At 40.0% G+C, this 23,563-nt stretch overlaps 1 long non-coding RNA gene across 1 annotated transcript in view; it reads right to left on the reverse strand.

Moving 5' to 3' along the window:
* Window positions 1-2,376: 2,376 nt before the first annotated feature.
* LOC134728644 (uncharacterized) overlaps window positions 2,377-23,563 on the reverse strand; it is a 157,337-nt gene continuing 136,150 nt past the window's right edge. Inside the window, exon 3 of the long non-coding RNA XR_010109263.1 lies at window positions 2,377-2,651. This is a non-coding gene — a long non-coding RNA (uncharacterized LOC134728644). The remainder of the gene's footprint in view (window positions 2,652-23,563) is intronic.

A 23,563-nucleotide genomic window follows, 5' to 3' on the forward strand; every position in this document is an offset into this window, starting at 1 on the left:
GCAAGCCTGTGCCTCCCCACTGATGTGGAAATCATTGGACTCAGTGGTGGTTTAAGTGTGTTGTTGATGCTTTCATCAAAGCGTCGTGCTCCCACCTCATGCTAAGTAACGCAGCTGGTGAATGTTATGTCGTGCACTGCAGATGGATTGGTGGTGGCAGGCCCAGAGCTCACCACATCTACTTAAACAGGTGTTTGATTCTGCATTTTCCAGGTGGCCAGAAGGAACCTGATTATTCGGTGAGAGTAGAAGCCACGCGGGAGAGGAATTGCTCCCCAGCATTGGCAAGGCAACTAGCCAGCCACTTGGCTTTAATTCATCTGTTCACCAGACATGGTCTTAAAGCCAGAATATTTCCTTTTGGGGCCCGTGCTTACTTTGAATTTTAGTGGACAATAAGGGGATTCTGCTCCCAGCTCATACTCTTTTGTTGAGTGTGGTCTTTTGGTCTGGGGTGGGTTAGAACTAGGTCACCAGAACCAGTGGCCACTGCAGTTTGCAGTCAAGGCATCTCTGCTATACCAGCCCTGCTACCAGGTACAGCATGAGAAGCTGAAGTTGCTTCACAGTGTTGTATTTCTCCAGAACCACACATCCACCTTCATGAACAGAGGGCAGTGTGAGGGATCCTTTCTAGTCACCGGGAATGACAGACATCATCAACAGTTAGCCAGGAAATCACAAATAAAACAGCTACCCCTAAGAAGGCAGAAACCAAAAAAGCATCAAAGCAGTTTTTTGCAGCAAGAAGATCCACAAGTGAGTTTTCCATACAACCTAGAGCAAAGGAAACTGAAACCCTCCATCCACTGGGGCTTTTTATGAAATGAGCCTCAATGCCAATGCAGTGTACAATGATATTTCTAAAATGAACCCAAGAAACTCAAAAGACTTTAACGGGAAAAAAAACAAGGGAAAATAGCACAATACTAAGAGGAAAAAGCGCACAACTGTAGAAACCAAGACTAGAAGAAACCCCCGCAAGGACTTCCCAAGAGAACACAAAGGAGAAAAAGCAAGCCATTGCACTCCCCTTGTAGCTTGGAGCTTACAAATCCCCGAGGAAACCCTGCGAATAAACAGGGCACTCTAAAACGAGCTACAAGCGGGGCGGTGGAAACATTTCTCAGCAGTCTTGGAGTGAATTGAGTAAATCTGTCACAGCTTATAACTGGGGGGGAGAGAGTGGGAAGGGCCCTCCTCATTGGGCCACCTGCCCCAGAGCTGGCACTGCGGGGCTGCTGCTCCTTCTCTTGGCTCCTGTGACCCTGCAGACTCCAGGGGGCAGGAAGGCAGCTGTCAGCTTTCACATGGCACTCGCTCCTGGCAAGCAAGCAAGTCCAGTGGCAGCCAAATCCTTGTCATGTTCCAATCAGCCCCACAATGGTGGAGCCTCCACTGACTGGTGGCAGGTCACAGGAGTGTGGGAGCTCATCTGCCTCCCACATCTGACTCCCTAAACCATACTGCCTCCCCTCCTGAAAGCCTGAAGAAGCCTGTATAGGGAATTTCTTGTGCAGAGACCCTCTACACAACAAGTAACAGACATCACAAGGATCATGGATGGGTGTCTTCCCATGATAGTTTACTTATAATTTACCTTCTAAATTGTCCCAAACGACATCAAAGAATAATAAAGGCACATATACACATGTGTGTCCACATTTTAGTCTGGTTAAAATGGTTTCTAACCCTCGGCACTATTGAAATTTGGGGTCATGGAGGGGCTGCCCCATGAGTTGTAAGACGCTTAGCAGCATCCACTAGGTTGCCAGTAGCACCCCCACCCCCAGTTGTGACAATAGAAACATCTCCCGACATTACCAAATATTCCCTGGGTGGGGGGTGTGGGGCATAAACAATTGAGAATTGCTAGATTAAAATAAAGATATAATATAGATGTGTGTCTCTGCATGTGTATAATAAAAATTATAGAGAGAAATGGAGAGTCTAATGTTTTCAGAAACTGAACATTATATTTAGTCTGGGCAAGTTCTGAATGATGGAAGCCAGGGTAGGCAGTAGCTTTGCTGTGATAGTCCTGGCATGGTTGAAATTTATTGAGGGCATCCCAGGAGCTCAAAACTGTGCCCAGGTTCAGGGCAGTTTCATGCATGAACTCATTTGGTCCTTATTATTACCTATACTTTATGGCGAGAAAAATGAGGCTGACAGAGGTTAACTAACTTTTCTAAGTCTGTACAGCTAAAAGGCGAGAGAGCCAGAATATGACCAGTGGGGTGACTGTTAGCTGCTAGAATTGTGCCCCCACAACATGATAGCCACGAACCACGTGTGGCCATTGAGCACTTGGAATGTGACTAGTTGGAACTAAGATGTGCCATGAATGTAAAAATACACTCCTGATTTCAAAGACCTGGTTCAAGAAAGATAATGTAAAAATTTTTTATGAATGTCTTATGTTGAATAAATGTTGAAATTATATTTTGGTACATTGGATTAAATAAAATATATTATTGAAAATAATTTTCTGTAATTCTTTTTATGCTTTTAATGTGTCTAGTAAACATGTTTAAGATCTGGTGTGGTGGCTCATACCTGTAATCCCAGCACTTGGGGAGGCTGAGGCAGAGAGACTGCTTGAGGCAAGGAGATTGAGATCAACCTGGGCAACACAGCAAGACCCAACTCTACAAAAAATAAAAAAGTAATTAGTCAAGCATGGTAGTGCATGATTGTAGTCCCAGCTACTCTGGAGGCTGAAATTGGAGGATCCCTTGAGCCCAGAAGTTAGAGGCTACAGTGACCACTGCACTCAAGCCTGGACAACAAAATAAGACCTTGTTTCTAAAAAAATAAAAAATATGAATTTTCAAAATACATATCTGGTTTGCATTAAATATGCTAGATAATATAATACTATCTCCCCTTGCATCATTTTAAAGAAAGGCTAAAAAGAAAAATAATGTATGTGGGCCCGGAAAGAGATACCCTTAGCAATGAAATCAGTATTATCATCTTATATACAATTAAAATCAGATAAATACTTTTGGAAATTAAGTTATGTGTAACGTTCATAAAGGGCCAAGTGAATTCAAAATTAAACATTTCAAAGTGTTTATATTCAAATTCATATGTCAATCAACACAATTATTCTCTCCACTGGCATCAAGTCATGATTGCTTGGTTCCAGCCTCAGCCCTGAGTGGACCTGCAGCTGTGACAGCTTAGACACGCCCTTCTGTCCCTCTTCCTAATCACTCCACTGGCCTTACTTGCCACCTATGCCTTGTTTCTGTGCATTTCAGTTGGTCCAAGGCAAAGGATGATTTCTAATCATCTTACAGTTCCAGATACTGGCCTTTCCTGAAACCTTTACTTGGATTTTTTTTTTTTAATTTCACACCAGTTGTCATCCAGAATGCTTCTCCGAGTGCTTTCTGGCTGCCTGTTCAACCCACAGTGCCCCTTGTGCCTCCTCCCCTTATCTAGAGATAGTATCCTCTGTCAAATTCCCACCTCCCTTCAAGGCCAGCCACATGCTCAGTAGGTCTCATGTTGGTGGCCTGGGGGCCTGAGTCCATTTTCTCACCTCCTATCCATGTGATCATGGACTGGATCTGAGAAATGTGCTTGATAATATTACTGACCTGGTAGGGTTGTTGTGAGGATTAATAATTAACCCATGCACAACCCTTGGAATACTGCCTGGAGCATGCTAAGTGCTTCATAAACTTTAGCCACTGACATTTTCAGTTGTCTTTGGATTTAACATAAGGGGCCACATCTTGTGCGTGAGGATATTCTTGTTTCCATCTGACCCATGTACCTGTGCCTATCCTTCCTCTCAACAATTGATGAGGTCAACTGCAGACACTTGAGGTGGTGGCACCCCCAGGGACGGAGCAGGTGGCACAGCAGTGACAGAACAGCAGCAGGAAGAAACCTGCTTCTACCACATTGTTATTAAGGCTGATGAACAACTCTGATCATCACACAGTTGAAAATTATGGGATTCAGGACCAAAGCTAAGGGATTTGTTTCAAATCGGTAAATCCCCACAAGAGGAAGTCTCTAAAGCAGACTCCAGGAGAGCACACCCAGAAGGTGCATGCAACAGGCTGCAAAGGGCTTTGTTTGAAAGGGGCTGGAAGTAGGGAAGCGGGGGTGGGGGGGTGGGTTGGTGCTGCACTCCATTCCAGCTTGGTGCTGAGCCTTACAGGATAGAACAAAAGCAGGTGACAAGCTGGAGACCCAGGGAATGGCAAAACACCCCCTACTCTGGTCAATAATTGGAGATGGATGAAAGTACCCGCTGAATAACCTCACTTTGCAACTTTTATTCAAAGGTTTGACAAATGACACCAGCAAAGGTACAAGAAAGTGATTAAAACCAGCCCTTGCAAGAAGGCAGAGATAACCATCTTGGGGTTTGAGTCTCCTTTAGTTCCCCCATCCAATCCCCTCACCCCCACCACTGCCTTGAGTTTTATAGAGTTTTCCGGAGCTTTAACATACTTTTTTTCATCTGGTCACGTTCTTCTTTCCTCCCTTTACCCTTCTCTGATACTTGAGCTTGTTCTTTGGGATCATTTTATCCAGTAGACTTTGTTCATTTAAAGAGCCAAAATGCTCATCAACTTGCTGTCCAGGCAGGAATTTTTGGCACGTAAGAACTTTCCCCAAAATCCTTACAAAGTCCCTTTCCTGTTGAGGAAAATCACTGGGGGCTCCTAGTACAGCCAGATTCTCAGGCTTCAGAGGAGACATTCTGAATCCGATTTTCTCTGGAAGAGGTCAGTCTTTGTATGATCAGGTGAATCTTATCATCAGAAAAGCCAGTGCAACTGCCAGGCTTTCTCCTGCCACTTGGCTGGCGAGTGGTTGCAGTGCAGGGTGGGGAAAGTCAGTATTAGTTCTCTGATGGTTATGCTTTGCCTCTTACTTGGCGGAATGCTTCATCAAAACATTGATGATTCAGGTGGTGACCCATTAAAGGACCAGCTCCATCAAAAGCAAAATCACAGGGCCCCAGAAACTCCCAATTGCTAATGTCTGAAGCTAACTGAACTGGGCCAGATCAGAGCAACTGTAGTCACACAGGGCTCTGTCCCCAGAGGCCCCGGATATGGTGAGAAATGTCAGAAGGCATTAGTGATGTCAAGGAAATGAATTATGCTCGGAAATAGCAATACTCAACTTGGTCTTAATCTCCCCCTGCATTACTCAGAGCTATGAGGAAATGTCACCATGCCTGCTGGTAAATATGACAGTCTATAGTTCCTTCCACCACACTCATTGGCAGAAAAATAATTCACTCAAGCCCCATTTTTGAGCATGTCCCAACCAGCTTCCTGGTGGAAGAAAGACATGGATACAGGATGCATGTAAGCACCTTAAGAAAATGCACTTAGGAATCTAGGCCTAAAATAACAAATGAGTTGGCTCCAAATAAATGTGCAACATGTCAGAAATCAAGTCCCCTCCTTCTGTTTACCCTGAGTAAAAGAAAATATAGGCTAACCTTAGTAACCCGTTTTTTTCCAGTCAGTGGGTCTTTGAAAACCATCACTGCACTCTGGCGCTATGTTTGTTACTTTTATGTAATAAAAGTAATACACCATTTCTATTATTAATAAATTAGTAATTTATTATTAATAAATGACCGCTATTATTACTATGTTTATTACTTCCTGCATAAACATGGTGGATGATTCTCAGAGAAGCCATAGCTAGATTTACCATGCAATTTGTTGACACTGGCTCTTAAAAATAAATAACAAAGTGCCCCTTACTAACAAAGTGACCCTTACAAACTCTACGTTTCTTGTTTCCAACCATTTCCATATGCTTTACATATGTTGTATTAAACAAAAAACAGTTACTATTATATAAAATTCATGCCTGATAAACCCATGTGGAAAGAGGCAGGAGGAACAAGGTGGCCCTCTTTCAGGATGGCATGTGGAAAATGATGAGACCATTAAGGCATTAAGACTAAGGACCTGTGAGATAGGATTCTCTATAGGCCCCCATGACTGCTACCCTTTGCGTCACCTGTGTATGATAGCATGAAGAATAATGGAAAGATAATACTTCTGAACCCTACAAGGCAGGCCAAACTCATTTAAAATGACAGCTGTCATTAATACAGATGTTTATTGACTTGTTGGGGGAGGGGAGTAATACTAAGTGTTGGGTGGGGGGCAGAATGACCTGGAATATCTAACAATAGCAATATGTAGACCCTGACTCTACTCTATGCACAAAAGGACAGCCATGACGTACATCACAATGAGAGTCACAAACGATCACCCAAAGAAATCCAAAGAAGAAAAGCTCCAAGGTAGAAAAAATGAGCTTGGTGTTACCTGTCTAGTTTATGACCTTTTCCCTTTTTTTTTCCTTTTTTTTTTTTTAAACTGTCCTTCAAGGGGGCTGAAAACCAATTTTCATGCTATAGCTCTAAATATCAGTTTATCCCTCTGACAGGGTTCTGAGCATGCCCAGTAAGAATGATTTAACACTGTGCTGATGACTTGCAACAGAAGAGCGTCATGTGAAAAGGTAGTCTGCCACAGCTAATGGGCTCTTGTTTCAAAGGGATGCTGTGTGTACATTACCAGCGTATGGAGAAGGTGCAGAAAGGCCCAGGCAGCCATTAGGAATGGAGTGTTGTTGATGATGAAAAGGCACTTTGCCGGTGAGGGAATGGTGGGAGAGAGAAGGCTTATCTGTCTTTTTGATTAGAAATGCATGCTTCCTTTCATCATCTGAGCTGAAAAATTGGCTTCTGCTCTTGGTTTATGAAACCATTTTTCTTTTTCCTTTCTTCCCAGGTTTGCAAACTGCTTAATAAATTAGTTACTGTGAGATGCACAGGGGCCACAATAACCTTAGAGGCTTTTCCCAAATGCATCCTTAATATTTTATAAGTATTTAAATAGATTTATTCAATTTGAGCTACCTGATTTATTAAAGCTGGCATTCTGGCATGAAAAGGGGGTTCTATGCAGATTAAAGCTGATCAAAAGAAAGAAGCGTTTCCAATTCATATGAAGTTTTTTAGGAATTAGAGCAAAACTTTTGGGTAAAGCTAATTGACCAAACACGGTAAAAAAAAAAAAAATCTGATATCATAGAAGCTTGAAATGGGAGCATCAAGTCTGTGGTCACACAGATATCTGAAAAACTCACTTGTTCATTCATTCATTCATTCATTCAGTGAGTCAATATTATACAGACTGTTGGGAATTGTGCTAGCTACTGGTGCCTTTCTGTCATTCTGTTAGACCCAGCCTAAAAAGATAATAAGACCAAAATTTACGTGCCTAGTTAGCTCTCAACCCAAGGAAGACAACAACAAAAGTCAGATAATCTTATCTAAGTTTTCATTCTGAATTGCAAATAAAAGAATAACCCCCAATCTAACAGGAAGGTGCAAGAATTTTGGTTCTAAAAGTTTGTTCTTATCTCCAGGGAAAGTGACTGGGTCCACAAACAGTTCCAAGGAGGTGACTCCTGTGTCAGCAGTTCTGGAGAGGCTAACCAGACCAGTCATGCCTCGGGGATCCATGAGACTCTATGCTGGGACTACAGCTTCTAAAGACCACCCTGAGCTACTAACCATTCGGGCAGAACTTCAAGAAGTCAGATTCCAGATTCCAGTGGCATCAGACTCTCAGAAAGAATCCCTTGCCATGTGCCCAAGCAATCCGTGAGAAGCTAAATTCTATTCTACTGGATTAAAAAAGTGAACTTGGAGATTTAGATCAGGTCATGAAAGCATCAGAGAAAGTACTTGGAATTAAAGAGAACATAAATCACCTTCTCAAAATATATTTTTTCTTATTTACTGGATTTCTACATGCATAATATTTGTCAAGTATTAAACCTAAATAGTCAGACATCCAATCCTAAAGAGGATGAAATATGTTTGAAAGTACACAATAATCAATGTTAGGCGACATAATAGATAATGCCCCAGTGATACTTTATAGAGTGTATGAACAATTAAGGTAATTATCAATACTAACTATTTCATAGAAATGTGCTACCAAAAACAAAATTATACTAGAGTTTAAGTGATAAGAAAGCCGCAGCCATAATGGGAGTCTTTCTAAGGCCTTACCTTTTCTTTTCTTCACTACTAACTGTTTGACTAAGAGAGCTGAAAATTATACCATTTGTGTTAGAATCAAATGCAAATGGAATAATTGTCCTTTTTCTAATCAAAACACATTTGTGGATTGAAATACCACATGGGGCAATTTTCAGTTAATCATGGATGTTAATAAATATGACTCTAAGCTCATAAACAAACATTCCTTTGGCTAATATAATATAGGAAATTATTGTTAAGCTTGATCAGACATGTAACAAAAACTGAACTTTGCAGAAAGTCAGCAAATTAACCATCTGAAAATAGAGATGAGCATCAACAGTAATAAAAGATTCGATTTAGCTAAAATGCTTAGACAAATCAGGCATTAGCATTAGGAAATATTTAAAGCTAGCTTTGCTGAAAATGGAGAATATTAAGTATTATGAGAGCATTAGCTTCTCTAATGAGAAAAAACTAGATGCTCGGCGATTAGAGATTTTAAAAACTAGAAAATCAGGTTTATCAAAATCAAAATTACCCAGAGCCTAAATTATATCAGAGCCTCTAACAATGAATGGTGTTTTCAAGTGATATAGAAATATTTGGTACTCATTCTATTTCCATTACTGAGCTTGTAAACAAATTTGAGATTCCCTCCTTTAGCCTTGCCTAAATATAAACTATATATTTATTTTGGTGACAAAATACCTAAATAGCTATAAAAGTATTACAATCATCTACAAGACCAGGGCTAGATCAGGCCTGCAGAGGCGCTAAGCATAGAAACGCTTACGGCCCCACCTTTCCCTCCTGCTGTGCATTTAAAATAAAAACACCAGTCTTAAATCACAAAACTAATATGTGTGCTACAACTAAAACATCTTCTCTCAGATTTACTCATTGTGGAATTCTAATATGTTTCTCAAAGGTGAGCTTTTCTCTTTCACATGAGTGAGTGGGCTCGCTTCCATGTGCTTTCCGGGTACCCTAAGTGAAGTCCGCTGTTCGGCGACTCCGCACTTTGAAAAAAAAAGCCTTGAAATGAAAGCAGTATAAGTTAATATCATCATCCAGGCTTTAAGAAGAAGAATATTTTGTCGGTTTTTGTTTTGTTTGACTCTTTGCTTTGTTTTTTAGTCTGTAGGTCAATCCGTAAATATCTACATCCCAATGCAACCTCATGAAGTACAAGTGTGAGATCGTACTGTAATTTAAGCATCTAGGAAACCCAAGCTTTCATCTGAAAAATTGCAATAACAAATGCAAAGATCCAGCACTTCCTTTGGATTGTTTAGTTAATTGTCGTTCTTCCCCACTTCTACTGAAAATATACACCTAAGTCTAGAAAAGAAGAAATTTTGAGTAACAAGGCAGTGTGTTCAGACTCAGGGGGCCACTTTTCATTACGTACGGGACTTTTTTATGATCTACTTTCTACTTTTCTAAAGCTCCATTCAATCAATAAACATGGCTAGTAAGAGTAATAATTGTTTCTATTTATGCGACATTAAGTACTCATCAGTCTCTTATTTACGTTGTCTTAACTTCTTAAACTCTTCCAACTATTCTGTACAGTAGGTACTATTTTTAATCCTCATTTTCTAAGTGAGAAAACTGAAGTTTAGAGAGCGTAAGAAACTTATCCTGGTTAATGGTATAGCTGGGATTTGAACCTAGAAAGACTTCAGAACTGCTGACAAGGATTAGCGAAAGCAAACGTACTTTGAGTGTTCTGAATTACTTACTTTGAAATATTCTGTGTAAGCCAAGATTGCGAAATGTCCATATTCTACATTGTGTAAGAAAAAATAACTACTCCTATTAAAGAATAGAATTTCTCCTTCTGGCTTTAAGTTCATAGCTTGTTGTTTCATTTTCTCCATTATCAAGGAAATAGAGTAAAAAAAGTACTTATTGTGCAGCATGCGGGTCCTTGTTTGAATCTACTTGCCCTTCTTCCTTACTGAAAACCAGACTAAACATTTCTGAATGTCTGCATTTAAAAATTTCCAACAGTAATGAATCGACTGTGCTTGGGTTGCTCTAGCCGGATCCCCTCACTGTTAGCAGGTCTAACCTTCTACTGATATAATTGCATCACCACACTCATGGCCTTTCTGGTCCTTTCCTTGGATTTTCCAATATAATTAAAATCCATGTAAAGCACTGGCTATTCTAAAAATTGTTGTTGGAAGACTGGCAAGAAGGCAACGAACTCTCAAGGCATCATATCTTAAAGGAACCTATAAATGAAATAGGTCAAGGATGAGGCACGTAAGTGGCTGGGAAAAAAAAAAAATCTCCGTTTAGTTTATACAACTTCAGCTTCCCTGTCTGTCCAGATTCCATATAAGGAATAGCAACTTTTTGAGCCAGCAGGCCTGGACATATTTCTTGGCCTTATAACTCACAGTTCTAGACATTCCAAGGTAGAGGGTCATTCAAACTGAGTTGTAATTTCTTGTGTATATTTATTTCCAAAGTATCTAATGCATAGTTTCCCAGTGAAATCATAGATGAAGGCTAGGGGAATGCTAACTGGGTTATTTTTCAAGCGTGCCTACAAGAGGCAGTCTAAAAGAACTGCTCTGAGCTTATCAAGCAGAAGTGCCAAATGAGAGCTGGACCGCCATAGCAGGAGCTCTCACACCACTGTGCAGTTCACCTGAACTCCAGCTTTGTCTGGGAGATGATATAAGAAGAGAAGAAGGAAAAAAGACATTCATGAGATTTAAGGAATAAATTCCCCTATTGTCACTAGTAGAGTGACATGCATAACACACTAACCAGGTTGATAGGGTAGTGTGATAGAGTCCGACAAGAATGTGCTGGGAGGTCAACCATCGGTATTTAGGTGTCTCCTCCAAATCCCAACCACTTATCAGCAGAGCAGTCCTGAGCACACAAATGGCACCTTAGTGCTTGGATTGCCTTGTGTGTGAAAACGGGTGGGACAGAGGAAGATGGCAGCACATTCTCTTTGCATCTGACAGTCACCAAAAATTAGAAGTCAAATTTTTCATATTTGAGTTTTTTTTGTACTTGCAAAGTGAACAAATAGTATATTTAGTTTTACATCTTTAGGTGAAAATTAGGAAGGGAGGACAGATAATAAAATGAGCACAGTTTTTAAAAAGATCTAGAGTTGATCGTTATTAACTTTAAGATAATGAGAATAGTTTAATCAAAAGCATTTCTTAAACTTTCTTATAAATACTGAATTATCTGAGAAAAAGTTAAGTTACCCTCTAGTCATTCAACAAATATTTTTTGTTGTCTGTTAGTTCATTCATTCAGGCTTTACTGAACAGATGCACTTCTTGGTACTTGCAATATATCCATGAATAAAAGAAATGGATCCAGGCCCTCCTGGATTACATTCTCCTGGGGCTGGGGGGAGGCTCAATAAACAATAAAGATAATAAATGAGAAAGTTCTTCTACAAGCTAAAACATGTTATGTGCTAGGGAAGAAAGAGAAAATTTAGTAGGCTAAGGGAGTCAAGAGTTAGGAAGCTGGAGTTGGGGACTAAGGTAGCTTGTCTTCTTAAATAAAGTGATGAGGGGCCAGGCAGGATGGCTCATGCCTATAATCTCATCATTTTGGGAGGCTGAAGCTGGCAGCTCCCTCGAGCTCAGGAGTTCAAGACCAGCCTAGGCAACATAGTGAAACCCCTTCTCTACAAAAAATACAAAAATTAGTCAGGCGTGGTAATGTGCTCCTGTGGTCCCGGTTACTCAGGAGGCTGAGGTGGGAGGATCGCTTGAACCCAAGAGGTTGAGGTTGTAGTGAGTTGAGATCATAACACTGCACTCCAGCCTGAGCAACAGAGAAAGACCCTATATCAAAAAATAAAATAAAAAGTGGTGACAGTAGACCTCATTGAGAAGATGACTGACATTTCAGCTAAGATTTCTAGGAGTGAAGATGTGAGCTATGCAGATATCTGGAGAGGAGCAGTATGTGTTCAAAGAAAGGCAGATACCTCTAAGAACTGAGGCTCATTGCCCCAAGGAACATGAGAGGTCATCATAGGAATTTTCCCAGAGGAGAGTCACAACCTGTTTCTAAATTCACAAGTTGTACTAAAATCCATAAAGATTTTCTTTATATGTTTATTAATGTATTTATTGTACTGCTTAGTGAACTCCCAGATAATTGGGAGTACATATATGTACTCAATATTATAGCTATGTACACATATATACCCAATATTATAGCTACAATATATTTATATTATAGCTGTGCATTAAATATATCAATTTAACTTTACAGTTAAAATAAGTATGTATGTAAGTACAGTCTCCTATTCTAACTAATGCTCCCAAACCACCATCAGGCACTGAGTGTTGGTGTTCTAGTTGGGAGAATGGAAAAGTGTTATTCTATATAAATGTATTCACCCATTAACCATGAAGCGTAACTCAAGCATTTGTAGAATTTAATTCTACTGGCATTTATTCAGTGCTCACTTCTGTGCCAGAATATGTGTTAGGCAAAATTGGGAATGAGGAGGCCCCAGCGGGGAGGAGTACAAAGCACAGAGTTTGGTCACTTAATCTTGACCAAATTCACCTTCTCATTTTCAAAATAAAAAGAGAATATCTTCTATTGCTCAAAGTTTTGGTGGGGATTAAATCAGGAAAGGCATCATCTACCTACAATAGTGTTGGTCACATATTTTGTATTCACATAACAAATACTGCTTATCTCTCCCCTGAATTAAATAAAGATGTTATTACTTTTAAATTAACTAAGATGAAGCCAAGGGGGAATATCAAGTTTGCTCCTGGAGAAGTTTCCCATCAGTGTACAATCAGCAGAAGATAATTTTTTAAAAATAGGATTTTAAAATCCCATTTTGCGGATATAAAGAGTACGTATACATAATGGAGTACTATTCAGTCATTAAAAAAAAACCGAGATTCTGTCATTCGCAACAACATGGATGGAAATGGAGGTCATTATGATAAGTGAAATAAGCCAGGTATGGAGAGACAAACTTACATGTTCTCACTTATTTGTGGGAACTAAAATTTAAAACAATTGAACTCATGAAGACAGAGTAGAATGATGGTTACCAGAGACACGGAAGGTTAGTTGGGGGTCAGGGAATGCAGGGAAGTGGGGATGGTTAATGGGTACAAAAATATAGTTAGAAAGAGTGAATAAGACCTAGTGTTCAGTAGCACAATAAGGCAACTGTAGTTAACAATACTTTGTTGTGAATTTCAAAATAAAAGAATGAAACTGGAACATTCATAGCACAAAGAAAGAATAAATGCTTGAGGTGATGGATACCTCATTTACCCTGATGTGATTATTACTCATTGTGAACATCTCATTTACCTCATAAACATATACATCTACTATGTACCCCCAAATTAAAAATTTAAAAAACACAACAACAACAACAACAAAATAACCTGGCATTTGAAAGCTTGGTTTCAGCCACTTCATTTTTGCTGTTACATTGATAAAATTATGTAACCCACTGAAGGTTAGACACCAGTGCCTGGCTTGTATGAAAAAATGCTTAGAAATGACAATTGCTATTGCTCATTGACTGCTTTGTGCCAGGAACTGCTCTAAGAACTTTATATTGTATGAACTCATTTAATAACCAAAGTCACTACAAAGGAGGACCTACTATCACCCCATTTTACAGATAAAATACTGAGACACAAAACAGTTAAGTGATTTGCCCACAATCACAATGCAGTAGTTCTAGAACTTATACTCTTAATTATTTAGTTAATAAATTACTTAATTACTTCTTCAGCTTCTCTCATTCCTCTCCTTTTTCTCTTTCTTCTCCTTCCCTTCCTGTCCCTCTTCTTCCCCCATTTCTCCATCTTTTCCCTCTTATTTCCTTCCCTCTTCTCTTCTTTTTTCTTTTGGTGAAAGTTGAAATAGGGGCTGGGGTATGGTAAGTCTGGGACTGGGACGTATGGCCTGAGACGACCACTTGCAAAGTCATGAATTAAGAAAATTTTCCCTTTGACTATCTCACTCTCTTCCTCAGTTTCCGATGCTCTCCTGAGTCCCCTCCCAGCATCTCCTACATTTCCTATTGGCAGGGACTTGCTTTCATCTCTGCAAACTGTTAATTATATCCATCTGAGATACTCTCAAAAGCCAAGGCATTAAACATCTGGGATTTGAGATGGAGAACAATCTAGCACAAACTGAGGTAGAGATATATTTAGGTGCAGAGGATTCTCAAAGTTCTATCACAGAAAGCAGCTACTGCCACCTTCTAGTAAGGTCAACCCAGAACAGGAGGAGCGATAAAAGGGACAGCACAACAGTTGCTCTGTACCCTTGAACACTGGGCCCCTGGCCACTCAGAGACCTAGCCTTGAAATTTAGGGTTGGGTGCCATATTATCAGCTCAGCCACAATGCAATCCACTTTCTACATGTGTCTGGCTGCTCCACCCACCACTTCCACCCTCCAACCTCACCCTCATGTTGCAAGGCCTGTAGGATCCAAGCTAAGAATTCTAGCTTAGACAGATCTATAAGAGGGCTGCTTTGCCTGAAAGCAAGGATCCACTGGAGTCTGGAGTACAATAGCTATAATACCCAATTAGCTGGGAGTTCATTTAGCAAACACAGTTCCCTTTATTTGATGTACTTTCAGTGTTGCTTATGAGCTATATTCTACTTAAGAGTATGAACTCACCAATTATTTGCCTAGCATTATGAATCATTTATCTAGTCAATCTAATATTCTTCCCTTATGCATCTTAATACCTCAATTAACTATTATGATTCATTTGTTATTTGTATACCAGAAAACTGCTTTCCAAGCGATTACTTATTGGTCATAATCAATTAGGGAAGTTTTTAGACTATGGCTGTTTTATATAAATACACTGGTAAAGTTCAGCTCCTATGATTTCTGACAATTAAATTGTTCTGTCACTTGGGGACTCTCATTAATCTCAACTTGTCATCCTTGTTTATGCAGGTTATAATGGGCTATGTGTATAAGTGAAATGAGATGCTAAAAGGCTTTGGCTTTTTACCTCTTTGATGAAAGTAAAATTGAAATAATTTATTAAAGTGGTGACTTTGAATTGCACAGTTTGAAGGAACTGTATTCTGGACAGTGGCCTATGAACTTCACCATAACCCACAGCAATCTTTGTCTTTATTCGCAATTAAGAAATTAGAAATATGTGAACTAGCTCCTGACACCCCCACTAAATTCTTAGTATTTGTATGTCTGGAGAAGAAAACCTCAGAGAAGAAATCAAATTGTGTTGCTTTCCGTACTCTCCATCTTTACCAATCAACTTTTAAAAAGTTCTGGATATAACTATTATGTAATTAAGTAAAAGAAAAGAGACATCCTAGTGGTCAAAAAGGTCCTGGGAAAAATTTAGATGTTAAGTGCCATCGACAAGGATTTGATCAATGGCAGGGCTTTAAATACGGGGAGATTTTATAAAGAGTACTTCGGGATTAGTATTAAGATGTAATTTACTGAGCATCATTATTTATGATGTGAAATATGCAAACAGTGCATTAATTAAATTCAGGTGTCTCTACCTTTAGCAAAACCTCTGACGATAATTAAATCATACAAAATAACCCAAGTCAACAGATTAGAAATCTGAACAGAAATCTAGGAGCCTTAATAAAGTCATAAATCACTGTAAAAGAAAATGGTGGGTATTCTTATTACATTGAGAGAAAGTCTGAAAAGACTGTGCAATAATAGGGCTGATTAAAAAATGTATCTGAAATACGTCTGGAAGGAACAAGGGGAGCTAAGGTACCCAGATGAAGCTGCTGAACAGAAACTGATGTAAGAAAAAATCATGGGACAAAAATATATTTTTTAAGGAGTCCAGATCAACTTGACTTGCCAAGAAAATTCAGGTGGTCCCATATTGTTGAGCTACATCTGCCTGTGGGGTGCCAAGTTGAGAGGGTGAACAAGTTCATTCTTTAGAAAAAGGCTTTAGTAACTTTGAGTCTTCTGAGTGGTGCAATATCTTGGGGCCACTCTCCAAAAGCAAAGAAATCACTGTTGACAAGGACTTTCCTCCAAGGGTTGAGATAGGGTTACTACTTGGCATTAGACATCCCTTCTCATGATTCCATGATTCTGTTTTTAGTATTCTGCTGTCTCCTACACAATGCCACTGGTGCCTTTTCTGTGTAAATGCAGCTAACATTGACAGAATGCTTGTTACATGCCAAGCATTGTAGTACATCCTCATTTATCTGCACAACACTAGAAAGTAGATATTATCATCAACCCTGTTTTATGCATAAATAGCGGTTCAGTAATGTGCTCAAGGTTAAGGGAAGGATGTGATCTCAATCTTCCTCCCCTTAGACCCCAACTTGAACAACTCCACTGGTTTGTCTCTCCCTTTGAGCTTCAATGTCCATGTCAGACCGTCTCCTCATTCACCCCCTTCCCCAAGTGAATCTGAGAACTGTAAGAGCAGCTAGATTGTCTACGGTATCAATTCCTTGACAGCAAGAACTGCATCTTGTTTACTTTTCAATCTCACACAGAGTAGGTATTGATGGTACTGGATGAAGACAGTGAAAGGAAGAGGCAGAAGGAAGGAAAAGAGTTGCTGGACTCAGTGACTTGTCATACCCATCCAGTGTAGGCAGTCATGTGATAGAGAAATATATGGAATGCCAGTTAAGAGACATGGTTGTTTGTCCAGCTCTATTGCTGGTTGGCTCTGAAATATTGAGCAAATAATTTAGTTTATCTTAGCCTTTGTTTCCTCAGCTATGAAATGAAGATTTGGCCCAAGTGACCACTATGATACCTTGCTGATTCCACATTCTCTGATTTTATATTCATGTCAAAGGTGTTTCTTTCCAGTCCACTAGTGACCATGATAAACCTGTCTTGCCCCAAAACCCCTTCCATGTGCCAAGCACTTTGTATGCATTATCTTCCTATGAGCCTCATAACAACCCTGTGAGGATGGTACTGTCACCCCCATCCAGCAGAGTAAGGAAAACTTAAAAGGTTTACAAGCTTGAGGTCATGTGGTTAGTAACTGGCAGTAAGGCAGATTCTGGTCTCATGCATTTAGAAATTTAGATGTCTACTAGAGCTTGAGAACTGTTGAAATTATCAGCTAAATAGCTTCTTAGAAAGCACAAAATACTGTCCTGTGACCTTGAAATGTTTCCAAAGTGATTTCCTCAATCAACAGGGACTTGGGACTTGAGAAAAATGAAATCGTCACTGAAATGTGATTTTTGGAATCTGCCATGTTCGCAGTCACAACTGCATCTGTAACCCTGGGCAAGCATCTCACAAACGCATCAGATCACTGCAAACCTGTCAACACTTGGCTGTCTCTGCCATCTCTCCAAAGGCCGGCCCCTGGAGCACTTTCTGTCTGTACCATTTGGTTGTCACTTAATCAAACACTCCCTCATCTAGCCTGTTGCTTCATGTGCCTTAGTCTTCCCTTGCCAATACAAACATAAGTTCCTTAAGTAAAAAACTGAGCTTTGTGTTTCTTTCCAGACTTAGAATTATCTATAACACAGTTGGACCCATTAGGTAACTCTCCCTTTCATTCAACCTATGCAGCCCATTTTCAGCAGAGGATCAATCAATGTGCTCTTTCTCTGCTTCAGTTCTACTATCCTAAAAGTATTAGCCATCCCACAGTTCTACTGTATTCAACTGAAAACCACAGAAGGGTCTTCAGTACCAGAACATGCTAGTAAGCCTGGTATTTGACTGCCAAAGACAACATAATTCCAAGGTAAAGAATGTGAGCAGAGATGCTGCCTGCCTTCTGGAAAGAGGCTTTATTTTAACAGAGCTCTTCAGATGATAGTTCCATGTCAACCCAAAGCAAGTTTAAAATCAAACCTAAGAGAGATATAGGATGATAGAATCTCCAAGATCTTGAGGAATCTTGCCAACTTCTTCCCTTCCAGATATGCTTATACCTGCCCCACTCCTATCAAAGAAAGCTGTGAGCATAGAATTAAGATTCCTTCTTACTCAGCAATATGGATGACATGACTTTCTTACTTCTGATTTAAGAAATCCTGCACAGCAGAAAATCTTTCAGAAAACTCAAGACTGTAGGACCCAACTGAAAAACAAAAACAAAAACAAAACGTTATTCTAAAAGTAATTATCTGCCTGTAGAGCAAATGGGGCTTGGGTAAAAGGTCTTGACATCCCTTTGAGGACCCGTGGACTTTGCAAAGCAGAGCAAAAAGCATTAATCACTGGCCCTGAAACTCATCCATCTTTGCAAGTCCTACCTTCCAGAGTGTGAGCTCCAACCCTCCTAGAGTAAGTTGCACTATAACAGTAGAGAGTTGAGTCACTTGAGGCAAAGTTATTTGGTTTCAACAACTAAATACAGGGATATCTTCAGGATACATCCTAGAGTATTAGAGATTCTTTCCCCCCCCCCCACATCTGGAAAGTTGAGGTGCAAAATACTAAAATTCATCATAGTCATAAGATCCTTTGTATTTTTATTATCTAAAGAAATAGGTTCCAAGTGAAGATGAAGAGATAATAGTAGAACCAAGAATATCCAGCAGTAATAGTTACTATGTTCCAAGTACATACTGTGTATTAATACTAAGCACCTTTACTTTTTTTATTTAATATTCACAAAAACCCTATGAAATAGATGTATTAGTCTGTTCTCACACTGCTATAAAGATACTACCCAAGACTGGGCAATTTATAAACAAAGAAGCTGTAACGGACTCACAGGTCCACATGGCTGGGGAGAACTCCAGAAACTTACAATCATGGCAGAAGGGAAAGCAGGCACCTTCTTCACAAGGTGGCAGGAGAGAGAGTGAGCAAGAGAGAGAAGCAAGGAAGAGCCCCTTATAAAACCATCAGATCTCATGACAACTCAGTCACTATCATGAGAACAGCATGGGGGAAACCCCCCCCTCATGATCCAATCACCTCCCACAAAGTCTCTCCCTCAACACCTGGGGATAACAATTCAAGAGGAGATTTGGTGAGGACACAAAGCCTAACCATATGAGTGAGACTTATTCCCATTTTGTGCATGAGAGTAATAATCTCCAGAGAAGTCTAGTAATAACACGGTTATTAGGTGGCAGAACTTGGATTCAAATCCAGAGCCCTCCTATTCCAAGTCTAGGAAATTAGCCACTGAACTTTAGTTTATTTGTCTATCCTTGCAAATGGCTGGACTTTCAGGACTGATCTTGGAGTTTGGTCTGTGTGATTAATGAAGTTGGAGGAATTAGAGACAATTGCTGACTTGCGTGGATACCTACACTTAGGCTCTGCTGAGTGGGTGCACTGGGTCCTTCAGGTTTGCTAGTTAAGGGACAGTGTCTCAATATAAGGCTGGTGTCAATGGGGAGAGTAAAAGTGCTGACTTTGAACATGGTCTTTGGAAGTAGTGTTATTTGAAAAAGCTGTGCAGCGTCAGAGCTGACCAAGAATCCAGCTGTGAACAGCACTCTAAAGAGTGTTGATAGAATCTGGGCTGTCCAGCTGTGAGGGGCCCGGAAGTGCCTGAAGAGGTGACAAGTGCTGGAGACCTCCTTTACCCCTCCCCAGCAGCTGCTGCTGCTAACAGCAGAAGCTGCAGAGACTCACAGCAGCCAAAAGTCACAACCACTACACTACACTCTCAGTCTTAAGGCATCACCACCAATCATGAGGGATGTAAATCAACTGCCCCCAAAGACAATGATGCCTCTGGAAGCTGCAGAAAAGAGCTTGGACACTGGGCCACAGTAATGACCTAGCCCCACTAAGGGCAACAGAGGAGTCAAACCAGAGAAATTCTTCCTTGATCTTTCCCCACCTCCTCTACCATAGGCAATGGGTAGAAGTTGAAGCTAGAGTATGGCTTATTAGCCAGGGATAATGTAGAAAATGCTATCAGCATGATGTAAAGCAATCAGTAAGGGCTTTGGAGTCAACAGTACCTAGATTCAAATCCTGATCTTTCAGTGGACTTGCTATGCAATCTTGCTAAGTTAAATAAGCCCTTCAAGTCTTTCTTCATCATTAAAGAGAATAATAGTAATTTCTGTTTAGAGTTATGGCAAACATTAAATGAGATACTTTATAACTTGAGATACATAGTGGATTTCCAAAAATGTTAATTTTCTTCTCTCCTCTCATACATCCACAGAGGGATAAAAATAGCAATTTTCTGCTAAGAAACCCCATGAGGTTGGACGCCCAGAAATGCCAGGTGAAAAAGTAAGCCAACTATAGAGACTTTGAAGTGCAATGTATATTGCCAGTGGAGATGCCACCAGGGAATGTGAGTGGGTTCCAGCAGGAAATATGTTAAAATGCTCAGACATGCCCTTTCCAGTTTTGATTATTTTTTATTCCTACAATGATGTAAGTGTCTGAGGGCAATGTGACGAACACAGAGAGTGCTTCCAACTCCAGCATCTTTTGAATCAGTATTTTAACCCAACTTGAAAACTGTATTCAACACTGTAAGATACAGAAGTTTGTAGGTAAATAAAAATGTTTGGAAGCCATGATCCCATCCTTACCTGTGAAGATACTCTCCTCATTCAAGTCCAAGTCCCACTGCCATATGCTTTATCAACATTTCTGTTGCAAGTAGCAGAAACCTCAACTTAAACTGGCTTAAGCTAAAAGATATATGGCTCAGGAAGATGAAGAGTCTGGTTTAGCTTCAGTTCCAGACTAATGTAGACCTGAAATTATGTCAGCAGGACTCAGGTCCTCACCAGTCTGCTTCGTGTTGGCTATATTTGAGGATCTGCATGGTGGCCCACAATAGCTTCAAGACTCCTTTGTCACAAAAACCCAGTATAACAGAAGAGGGAAACTGCCTCTTGGGTGGCACAAAGAAAAAATTTGAGATCCAGGTTAGGGTTTTATGATTATTAGTAAACCCAGCTTGGTCAGGTGGGTGGACTGGGAGCATTATCTTGGCTTGGAACATGAGATACCCCTGGGAATAAAGTCAGTGCCATCGTGAGTAAATGGGCTAAGAGTAAAGAGGTATGGTAACCCCAAAGCAAGTTGGGTACTCTTGACATGTAAGCAGCACGGATACTACAGAGCAAAATTTCCTCTAGTACACTCTAGCCCCTAGAACAACAACCTTTACGTCCCTTAAACTTTACCAACTTCCTTTATGCCACTCATTTAGGGCTTACCGCATGCAACTTTATATTTCAGGTTAATGATTAGTGCCTCAAGGGCAGAAGGTATCTTAAATCTTTGTCTCCATCAACATTGTCTTTCATAGTGCTTTGCCCATAGTGAGTAAATTAAGGGAATTTAATAGAAATTAATGAATTTAACACACGCAAGCATTGAAAATGAGTAATTGAAGTCAAAAGTTGAAATAGTTGATCTGGGGAAGAGATTAAGAGAAAACTATGTTAAAATTATACAGTTTCCAGTTGAGTGGAAGAAAAGGAAATCAGGGGCCCTTTATGCAAAAGTCGCTGTCAGAGACTTTGAAGTGTAATGTAGATTGCTGTCAGAAATCCCTAACTGCCTTAATGTGTCTGCTCAGTCATCAAGAGATTGAGAGGACACATTGCTCATGTGCACCAAAACCCCCATGGAAAACAAGCCTGAACTTTTCCAGTCAGACCAGCAAGAAACATTTCCTAAAAGATGAAGGAGGCAGGAGAATTAATTGGAGTGTAGAGGATAGGGAGGAGGCAAGGTCTCCATAAAGAGAAAAATGGTTTTCCAGTAATTCTATCAAGAATTTAGGAGAAAAAGGCAAAAGTCCAGATAGGAAAATTCACTATCAAAATTACCCAAAAAGTCTGTCTTCAGGATTAGGCCTGTTCACCATCAAATCTGGAGAAAGTCTTCATTGCTACATAAGACAGAAAAGTTGATTTCATCTTTTAAATACAATCTCACTCTTTTAAAATTAACCTCCAGGCTTATCAGGGCATGGAGTGTAGATTGCTTCTATTTTATTAAGAATTGCCCATTTCACCTTGTCAGGAATGCACAGCACACACACAAGTATAAGAAATTTATTATAACCCCATTGTTGAGAATGACATTTCAACGGAGAATTTCCCCTTAAGAGAAAAAGCTAAATGTGTCTTTGAGTCAACACATTAGACAACTTAGAACAGGAGGTGGCAAACTATGGCAAGTAGGCCAAATTCAGCTTGATGTCTGCTCTTGTAAAGTTTTATTGTCACACAGCCATACCCATTTCCATACTGTTGTCTAGTGGCTGCTTTCTAAACCCATAAGAGTAGAGTTGAACCGTTCCAATGAGAATTGTATTAGCCATAAAGCTTAAAATATTTTAGCATCAACGAGAGCCCCTGACAGGAAAGATGTGCCAACCCTGACCTAGAAGAAAGAGGATTCTAGCCCACGAGAAACAAGGGTGCTTTTTCTACCAGTTCTCAAAGAATCAGACATGTTAATGGTAAGATGATAGCATGGTGTTTGTCATCATCAGTGAGGACTTACAGACTGTGAGTAAAGAAGCCAGGAACAGAGAAAGACAGAAGTGGAGTAGCAGGCCACTCAGGAATCCAGAGGGGCGAGATAAGGGAGGGCAGAGGTGTGTGTCAGGCCTCCATGGAGCAAGAGAGAAAGACAGGAACAATTAGCAGAAAAGCATGCCGTGGCTTTGTCTGCCTCAAAATGTTTCTTTCCCCTGCTACTGCTGCACATTTCAATGTTTTATTTCTCCAACCTTCTGAGCATTACCAAACAGTTATTATCTGAGCTTCTAACAAACAATTATTCCAGCTCCTAATTTATATTTCAATCATTTTAACTACTGATCTTATTATCACATCCAGGCTCTGATCACATTAGTGTCTATTAACTATGCAGCAACCAATAAAATCTGCATGAGAGACTTAGTCCATATATACTCCCTTAGTACAATTTATTAAAATAATGTAGACTATTAACGTTTAAACTAAATGTAATATATATATTTAATATAAAAATTCTCATTACTGTGATTAATAAAATTTTTAGTGTAAGCTGATATTTAGTTAGAGAAAATGAACAAGATAAGCCAACTGAACTCTTTCACTTACATTAATTTAATTAAATATGACTTTTACATTATGTAGGATCACATACATACCACTGATAATTCTAACATATTTAAGGAATCAAAAAGTAGACCCACTATCAAAATTACAATTAAATCACTAATGGTGTTTCTTTTTTTTTTTTTTTTTTTTTTGAGATAGAGTCTCGCTCTTTTGCCCAGACTGGAGTGCAAGTGGTGTGATCTTGGTTCATCGCAACCTCTGCCTCCTAGGTTCAAGCAGTTCTCTGCCTCAGTCTTCTGAGTAGCTGGGATTACAGGTGCCTGCTGCCACGCCTGGCTAATTTTTGTATTTTTAGTAGAGACAGGGTTTCACCATGTTGGGCAGGATGGTCTTGAACTTCTGACCTCCCGCCTCGGCCTCCCAAAATGCTGGGATTTCCGGCGTGAGCCACCGCACCCAGCCACTAATGGTC

This window comes from Pan paniscus, chromosome 12, assembly GCF_029289425.2.
Source record: "Pan paniscus chromosome 12, NHGRI_mPanPan1-v2.0_pri, whole genome shotgun sequence".
Lineage (NCBI taxonomy): Eukaryota > Metazoa > Chordata > Mammalia > Primates > Hominidae > Pan > Pan paniscus.